This window comes from Ipomoea triloba, chromosome 4 (genome assembly GCF_003576645.1).
Source record: "Ipomoea triloba cultivar NCNSP0323 chromosome 4, ASM357664v1".
NCBI classification, from domain to species: Eukaryota; Viridiplantae; Streptophyta; class Magnoliopsida; order Solanales; family Convolvulaceae; genus Ipomoea; species Ipomoea triloba.
The window spans coordinates 15334806-15345085 of NC_044919.1; positions in this window are offsets into that span (position 1 = coordinate 15334806).

The window sequence follows — 10280 nt, forward strand, 5'->3', positions numbered from 1 at the left end:
AAAAACACTAGATTAACGCGCTCAGTGGGCACGTACCATGCACGCACCTAGTACGCGTTTTGGATGATTAAATTACCAAAGAAAGAAAGAGAGGTGTTGATATGATATGATAACAAAAATAAGGAAAATTAAGTATTTTTTTGTTGTCTGCCTGATTTAGCTATTAGGTTTGTTGAATGTTATTTTAGCATTCTAAATAACACTTGTTTTCGCATAAGATTTTAGAATTCAAATAGGAAAACAAAATGGAAGGAATAGTAAAAAAAACACAATATTAACGCGCTCAGCAGGCACGTACAGTGCACGCGCCTAGTACGTGATAATTGATAATTAATTGTGGTGTTTATTTTATGTGGATTAATTAATTAGTATATTGCATGGGCCGCACTGTATTGTATTTTGTTTTGTTATTGATGATGAACTTAAGAAATAAATAAAGAAAGAAAGAAAGAAAAAAAAAAGAAATAAAGAAAGAAAGAAAAGGATGATGTTGATATGATATGATAAGAAAAAGAAGGCAAAGTACTTATTTTTGGTTATTTGTCTGATTTGTAGTTTTTAGTGGGTTGCTGAATGTTGTTAGAGACTTAGAGCATAATAAATAGCACTAGTTTTTGTATAAGATTTTAGAATTCAAATAGGTCAGAAAACAGGGAAGGAATAGGAAAAAAACACTAGATTAACGCGCTCAGTGGGCACGTACCATGCACGCACCTAGTACGCGTTTTGGATGATTAAATTACCAAAGAAAGAAAGAGAGGTGTTGATATGATATGATAACAAAAATAAGGAAAATTAAGTATTTTTTTGTTGTCTGCCTGATTTAGCTATTAGGTTTGTTGAATGTTATTTTAGCATTCTAAATAACACTTGTTTTCGCATAAGATTTTAGAATTCAAATAGGAAAACAAAATGGAAGGAATAGTAAAAAAAACACAATATTAACGCGCTCAGCAGGCACGTACAGTGCACGCGCCTAGTACGTGATAATTGATAATTAATTGTGGTGTTTATTTTATGTGGATTAATTAATTAGTATATTGCATGGGCCGCACTGTATTGTATTTTGTTTTGTTATTGATGATGAACTTAAGAAATAAATAAAGAAAGAAAGAAAGAAAAAAAAAAGAAATAAAGAAAGAAAGAAAAGGATGATGTTGATATGATATGATAAGAAAAAGAAGGCAAAGTACTTATTTTTGGTTATTTGTCTGATTTGTAGTTTTTAGTGGGTTGCTGAATGTTGTTAGAGACTTAGAGCATAATAAATAGCACTAGTTTTTGTATAAGATTTTAGAATTCAAATAGGTCAGAAAACAGGGAAGGAATAGGAAAAAAACACTAGATTAACGCGCTCAGTGGGCACGTACCATGCACGCACCTAGTACGCGTTTTGGATGATTAAATTACCAAAGAAAGAAAGAGAGGTGTTGATATGATATGATAACAAAAATAAGGAAAATTAAGTATTTTTTTGTTGTCTGCCTGATTTAGCTATTAGGTTTGTTGAATGTTATTTTAGCATTCTAAATAACACTTGTTTTCGCATAAGATTTTAGAATTCAAATAGGAAAACAAAATGGAAGGAATAGTAAAAAAAACACAATATTAACGCGCTCAGCAGGCACGTACAGTGCACGCGCCTAGTACGTGATAATTGATAATTAATTGTGGTGTTTATTTTATGTGGATTAATTAATTAGTATATTGCATGGGCCGCACTGTATTGTATTTTGTTTTGTTATTGATGATGAACTTAAGAAATAAATAAAGAAAGAAAGAAAGAAAAAAAAAAGAAATAAAGAAAGAAAGAAAAGGATGATGTTGATATGATATGATAAGAAAAAGAAGGCAAAGTACTTATTTTTGGTTATTTGTCTGATTTGTAGTTTTTAGTGGGTTGCTGAATGTTGTTAGAGACTTAGAGCATAATAAATAGCACTAGTTTTTGTATAAGATTTTAGAATTCAAATAGGTCAGAAAACAGGGAAGGAATAGGAAAAAAACACTAGATTAACGCGCTCAGTGGGCACGTACCATGCACGCACCTAGTACGCGTTTTGGATGATTAAATTACCAAAGAAAGAAAGAGAGGTGTTGATATGATATGATAACAAAAATAAGGAAAATTAAGTATTTTTTTGTTGTCTGCCTGATTTAGCTATTAGGTTTGTTGAATGTTATTTTAGCATTCTAAATAACACTTGTTTTCGCATAAGATTTTAGAATTCAAATAGGAAAACAAAATGGAAGGAATAGTAAAAAAAACACAATATTAACGCGCTCAGCAGGCACGTACAGTGCACGCGCCTAGTACGTGATAATTGATAATTAATTGTGGTGTTTATTTTATGTGGATTAATTAATTAGTATATTGCATGGGCCGCACTGTATTGTATTTTGTTTTGTTATTGATGATGAACTTAAGAAATAAATAAAGAAAGAAAGAAAAGGATGATGTTGATATGATATGATAAGAAAAAGAAGGCAAAGTACTTATTTTTGGTTATTTGTCTGATTTGTAGTTATTAGTGGGTTGCTGAATGTTGTTAGAGACTTAGAGCATAATACATAGCACTAGTTTTTGTATAAGATTTTAGAATTCAAATAGGTCAGAAAACAGGGAAGGAATAGGAAAAAACACTAGATTAACGCGCTCAGTGGGCACGTACCATGCACGCACCTAGTACGCGTTTTGGATGATTAAATTACCAAAGAAAGAAAGAGAGGTGTTGATATGATATGATAACAAAAATAAGGAAAAGTAAGTAGTTTTTTGTTGTCTGCCTGATTGAGCTATTAGGTTTGTTGAATGTTATTTTAGCATTCTAAATAACACTTGTTTTCGCATAAGATTTTAGAATTCAAATAGGTCAGAAAACAGGGAAGGACTAGGAAAAAAACACTAGATTAACGCGGTCAGTGGGCACGTACCATGCACGCACCTAGTACGCGTTTTGGATGATTAAATTACCAAAGAAAGCAAGAGAGGTGTTAATATGATATGATAACAAAAATAAGGAAAAGTAAGTAGTTTTTTGTTGTCTGCCTGATTGAGCTATTAGGTTTGTTGAATGTTATTTTAGCATTCTAAATAACACTTGTTTTCGCATAAGATTTTAGAATTCAAATAGGTCAGAAAACAGGGAAGGACTAGGAAAAAAACACTAGATTAACGCGGTCAGTGGGCACGTACCATGCACGCACCTAGTACGCGTTTTGGATGATTAAATTACCAAAGAAAGCAAGAGAGGTGTTAATATGATATGATAACAAAAATAAGGAAAAGTAAGTAGTTTTTTGTTGTCTGCCTGATTGAGCTATTAGGTTTGTTGAATGTTATTTTAGCATTCTAAATAACACTTGTTTTCGCATAAGATTTTAGAATTCAAATAGGTCAGAAAACAGGGAAGGACTAGGAAAAAAACACTAGATTAACGCGGTCAGTGGGCACGTACCATGCACGCACCTAGTACGCGTTTTGGATGATTAAATTACCAAAGAAAGCAAGAGAGGTGTTAATATGATATGATAACAAAAATAAGGAAAAGTAAGTAGTTTTTTGTTGTCTGCCTGATTGAGCTATTAGGTTTGTTGAATGTTATTTTAGCATTCTAAATAACACTTGTTTTCGCATAAGATTTTAGAATTCAAATAGGTCAGAAAACAGGGAAGGACTAGGAAAAAAACACTAGATTAACGCGGTCAGTGGGCACGTACCATGCACGCACCTAGTACGCGTTTTGGATGATTAAATTACCAAAGAAAGCAAGAGAGGTGTTAATATGATATGATAACAAAAATAAGGAAAAGTAAGTAGTTTTTTGTTGTCTGCCTGATTGAGCTATTAGGTTTGTTGAATGTTATTTTAGCATTCTAAATAACACTTGTTTTCGCATAAGATTTTAGAATTCAAATAGGTCAGAAAACAGGGAAGGACTAGGAAAAAAACACTAGATTAACGCGGTCAGTGGGCACGTACCATGCACGCACCTAGTACGCGTTTTGGATGATTAAATTACCAAAGAAAGCAAGAGAGGTGTTAATATGATATGATAACAAAAATAAGGAAAAGTAAGTAGTTTTTTGTTGTCTGCCTGATTGAGCTATTAGGTTTGTTGAATGTTATTTTAGCATTCTAAATAACACTTGTTTTCGCATAAGATTTTAGAATTCAAATAGGTCAGAAAACAGGGAAGGACTAGGAAAAAAACACTAGATTAACGCGGTCAGTGGGCACGTACCATGCACGCACCTAGTACGCGTTTTGGATGATTAAATTACCAAAGAAAGCAAGAGAGGTGTTAATATGATATGATAACAAAAATAAGGAAAAGTAAGTAGTTTTTTGTTGTCTGCCTGATTGAGCTATTAGGTTTGTTGAATGTTATTTTAGCATTCTAAATAACACTTGTTTTCGCATAAGATTTTAGAATTCAAATAGGTCAGAAAACAGGGAAGGACTAGGAAAAAAACACTAGATTAACGCGGTCAGTGGGCACGTACCATGCACGCACCTAGTACGCGTTTTGGATGATTAAATTACCAAAGAAAGCAAGAGAGGTGTTAATATGATATGATAACAAAAATAAGGAAAAGTAAGTAGTTTTTTGTTGTCTGCCTGATTGAGCTATTAGGTTTGTTGAATGTTATTTTAGCATTCTAAATAACACTTGTTTTCGCATAAGATTTTAGAATTCAAATAGGTCAGAAAACAGGGAAGGACTAGGAAAAAAACACTAGATTAACGCGGTCAGTGGGCACGTACCATGCACGCACCTAGTACGCGTTTTGGATGATTAAATTACCAAAGAAAGCAAGAGAGGTGTTAATATGATATGATAACAAAAATAAGGAAAAGTAAGTAGTTTTTTGTTGTCTGCCTGATTGAGCTATTAGGTTTGTTGAATGTTATTTTAGCATTCTAAATAACACTTGTTTTCGCATAAGATTTTAGAATTCAAATAGGTCAGAAAACAGGGAAGGACTAGGAAAAAAACACTAGATTAACGCGGTCAGTGGGCACGTACCATGCACGCACCTAGTACGCGTTTTGGATGATTAAATTACCAAAGAAAGCAAGAGAGGTGTTAATATGATATGATAACAAAAATAAGGAAAAGTAAGTAGTTTTTTGTTGTCTGCCTGATTGAGCTATTAGGTTTGTTGAATGTTATTTTAGCATTCTAAATAACACTTGTTTTCGCATAAGATTTTAGAATTCAAATAGGAAAACAAAATGGAAGGAATAGTAAAAAAAACACAATATTAACGCGCTCAGCAGGCACGTACAGTGCACGCGGCACCATAAAACACACCACACATCCAAAATAATGCACCATAACTCCATTGCCCCTAATAGTGCATTTGCTGACACTGTATGGTGTATATTTGCATACCTAGTGGTGCGTTTTTTAATGATATGTACCTAATGATGCATATTTGTGTGGTGTATTTTCTAACATTGAGTGATGTATATTTGTATACATAGTGGTGCGGCCGCACTGACTGCACGTTAAGGGTGACCACACCTGATCATGACCCTCTACATATCTATATTTCTATATATATATATATATATATATATATATATATATATATATATAATTACTATCTGTTATTCGGTGACTGCAACTATAAAGCTCCATACCCGATAAATAACCAAATAGCGGAATAACTGAAATTACTTTTAGCCTTATAACTGATAACAAAAATTATCAGTCGGTTCGTTTATCGACTATCGATTTCGTCAGATTTTTGGTAATTATGCTCACCCCGTACTAGTTACTGCCAATCGCTCTGGACGAACTGTTGGCTTGAAGGCCATGGCCCATCTTGTAATAGGTTATACCGATTCTTCAAATTTTAATATTCATCTCTTGATTGAACCTGATTAGGCAAAAAAATAATATTTTCCAATACCGTAACTCAAAGTCATGGATAAATCATATAATAAAAAGAGAGAAATTGCTCAGGATTTAAAAAAAAAAAAAAAAAAAAAAAAAAAAAAAAAAAAAANAAAAAAAAAAAAACATGAACTTTCCCTATAAATATTTTATTTCTAGTTCTCCCATCTAGCTTTTCCCTTTTCCCTAGTAGCAAACTATCAAGTAATAACATTTTATAAATGACAATTATACAGATTGATCAATTGCAGGAAAAGAAAGTTTTGTATGTAAATCCTGAATAATTTTCAAAGCATAGCACATTAAATTATGTAATTTTAATCCCCTGATTCATAGGATACTTTTAAGGCACTGTTTCCTAGTTTGTGACTCCATAATACCCGTCACTTTTCTATAATTAAATACATGGTCCTATTCATGAATAGACCATATGAAGAACAAAGTTATCTCTAAGTCTGTACCAGTTCCTTTTCCAGAAGCGAAATTCTTTGTTCTTGTTCTATTTGTCTCTCCATCAACAATGAAACATCTTTCCTCAACTACCAAGAAAAGATCATAAATAAATTAGTTGGTGAACGAAGAAATCAAAGACAAAGTATAGTTAGATAGAAAATCTATCAACTTACCTTATCTACGACGGACAAAATATCAGAATTTTCTAATAAGATGTAACGTTGGTCCACAAAATAATATCAAGCCACAGAAGGTCAATGAGTCTCGAGCAATGGTTGAATATTATGCACATCAGCGCACTCCTCTGAAGTCTATGAGTTCCATTCCTCATTAGGTTGCTTTGATGAGGGGAAATTTGGATTCGAAGTGATCTTCAAATTTTCAATAATTTTGCTCAGCATATCTGAAGTTGAATTATCTTTGAACAATGAACTCCATGCTGTCTGTTCAAATGTTTTCTGTGCGTGAGAAGTTCTAGCTTCACTTGTCCGAGAAGTTGTAAGAATATTGTGCGCGTGAAGATCATCATGGCACTGAGGATGAAGATGAAAACATTTCAATCAGCTTTGCAGTTTGAAACCGGTCCAACTCAGTATGTTAGTTTATTTTTTAGACAACTGTAAATATATTCTTTTTTTGGCAATAATTAATGACGTCAAAGATCCAATCTATTAATCAAAGATCCAACCCGTTTCACGGATTAAGACCCGTGAGACGATCTCACACAAGTTTTGCATTGTTTTTGTAGCGACATTCTTTTAAGATGGCATCAGAATTTAGTTTCATCATTTGACTAACAATTGATAGGAAGAACACTATAGTCTACACAAATAGGGTAATCAATTAAAAATAACCATGTATTTAAGTAGAAAACTCACACAAAACATTTTATCAAATGAAAATTATTAGGGTATAGTATGCCTTTAATTTAGCTATGTAATTTAGTTTATTATTTTCATTGACTGTCTTTCCTCTTTTTTTATTTTTATTTTTATTTTTTATTTTTTTTATCTTAGTGTTTGTATACATATAGGAGTACATCCTTTGTAATTATATTGAAGAAATATATACAATTCATATTATTTCTAACATGGTTTCAAAATCCTAGTGTTTTTTTTCTCTGTTTTCTTCCGCATCCTTCCACTTCTGCAACCCAATTTTTTTCTTGGTTATTCTATTCTTCTATTATCAGTATTCCTGGACTATCGTTTGCTCGGTAGAGTTGTTAATCTTGTTCTTCTTTCTGCTATGAGTAAAGTTGAGCTTTCTCATCATATCCGAACTATTTTGGATGGTACCAATTGATAGGGTTATGGAGCAACCCACTTTCCCTACGAAGCACACTAGTGTATTTTCCAACCTCCCTAGTGCACTTTCCGATCTCATAGTTCTTAAATTACAAGAAAAAAAATTTCTAAAAGAAGAATTCTAAAAAAGGAAATTAAAGAAGAAAAACAGGATCACCCAAAGAGAGAAAAAACTCAGACAAAATAATTCGATTAAAATGCAAACCCAAAAAAAATCCAATCATATTTGTAGCAAATGAAGAAATTAAAACTCAGGAAAGTAAGCAAAACCAAACCTACGAAGAAGCGAGTGGTAGAAATCAGACAGATCCAACACGGAGAAGGTATAGCGAATGAGGTGCTGAAGGTAGAGCCAGGCCGGCCTTGAAGGGGTTCAGGGTGAGCACCTGCCCAGGACCCATCTCTATAAGGGTCCATAGGCCATAATATATACGGAGTAATTTATATATATATATATATATATATATATATATATATATATATAATAGGCTTAATTGTTTCTCAAAGTCGAGAACTGAACTCACAAAGACTGAAAGAGACGTTGTCACACACCCACTGCTCACGCCGCCCAGCACTCTAGGAGTATAAGAGTCGCCCAACTTTCTGAATTGAAGGAAGTTGGCATATCATCATCATATTATACCAAGGAGACTTTGTGATTGACCCTTGGTTAGAGCATGATCAGGCAGTGAACAACAAGTCGATGAGGAGTTCGTGATCTGTTTCAAGGACGGTCATTGGAAGAAACAAATAGTTGTACCTATGAAAGGCTTTGGTTCACTTTGTATTTTTATGCACAATACTAGTTAAATCCTCCATGCGGTTTAAAAAGAAGAGTGGATTATGAAAGTTATTTTTCGAATCACTATAAAAATCACTCTCCCTCTCTCTCTCTTGCACTACTACCTTATTTATTATTGTGCTACTAACCCTATACTCGAATTAACACAAACACGCATGATGCATCTAAAGAAAACTTAGCTATAAAATATTTCTGGCAAGTTCAAGACTTCTGATGCAAGGAAATTTTAATTCTTTAACTCCGCCAATATCATACATAAACACAACACGAAAATAATCTAGAAACACGATTTTTTAAGTCTTGATCTAGCTAGTGTCATAGAAATTAATTAAATATTATTTGATATTATGTTAATATTAGATTTCAACTTATAGTTGGAATGATATGTGTTCATAACGTGATAGATATATAATGACAAGTTTATTATAACCAAACTTAGTTGGGTCTAATAGAATACAAAAAATTATATGATTACATTTTTCTAAATAACGAATCAATGAGTAATGAAGAAAAAAATATAATGAAATTGATTAGACGGGAAAACTAAATTATTAAATACTTAATAAAATAGTAGTGCGAAGAGGAAGTATGTAGCTAAACGAAGCTAGTTCAAAGCATCACACACCTTCTTAATGATTCCATTTTGACTTGCGAGCGGTTGAATTTCAGACATTTTAAGCAGATCCTTCTTTTAATTTGTAATAGATTCTTGTAGTAGTTGTTATGAAGGAATTTGGGGTCACTAAATCAAGTGGTGCCAAATTTTCATTTCCCCTATCTTTTGGACATTGGCATCTTCTTGTGCTAGCAAAACAGTATCAATGTCAGTACCACCGTTGTCATAAATTCTATCGTAAAATAGGAAGCATTTAGCTTGGTCGAGAGTGTGTGCACTAGCAACCACACAAGGCAACCATGTCTCTGATATTCAGGCATTTGCTAGCGAAGCTAGATATGAGTTTATCCATATTGTCAAAAAGGGCCTCAATTTGTTTAAAAGGACCAAATGTGACAAAAAAAAAAAAAGAAAAAAAAAACATACATTAAATGTGTGACAAAAACAATATATACTTGAGAACAAAATGTGAACGGGATTTAATAGTTATGAGGGAAAAAGTAAAAATAACTCTAACTCTCTATTATTCATTTGCGTTATTTACTCCTATCTAGGGATGGCAATGGGTCGGGTGTGGATTGTGGAGGGCTACATCCATCACCCGACCCACCTTATATTTTCTCCATCCACCCCCACCCCCAACCCGCATCGGGTGGACTTTTTTAGAATCCATCCCCACCCCCACCAGGTGCGGGTGCCCACTCGGATACCCACCACTTATCATCTTATTAATTTTTGAAAAAATTAATATTTAAATTACTTATACATAATAAAATAAAAAAATTCATTAGTTATACTAAAACAAAAAATAATAAAAATATCCAAATATAATAACTAAATTGTTAATCTTTAAAAATAAACTTAGTTGTTTAAATATAAAAATAGTAAAAAGTTATCAAAAATTATAGAAACTTTGATAATAAACTACATATTAGTCCTTATTTTACTATTATAGATATACATACACACACATGGTGGGTCGGGTGGGGTTCTAGGCGGGTTTTGTACATAGAACCCGAATCCAACCCGGCCCACCGCGAGTTTACTTTTTTAAGACCCACCCCCGATCCACCACCCACTATCACCTAAAAAAACCCGACCCATGCGGGGTGGATTCGGGTGTATATCCACGGGGCGGATTGAAATTGTCATCCCTACTCCTATCCATAAATTTAAAAAAAAAAAAAAAAAAAAAA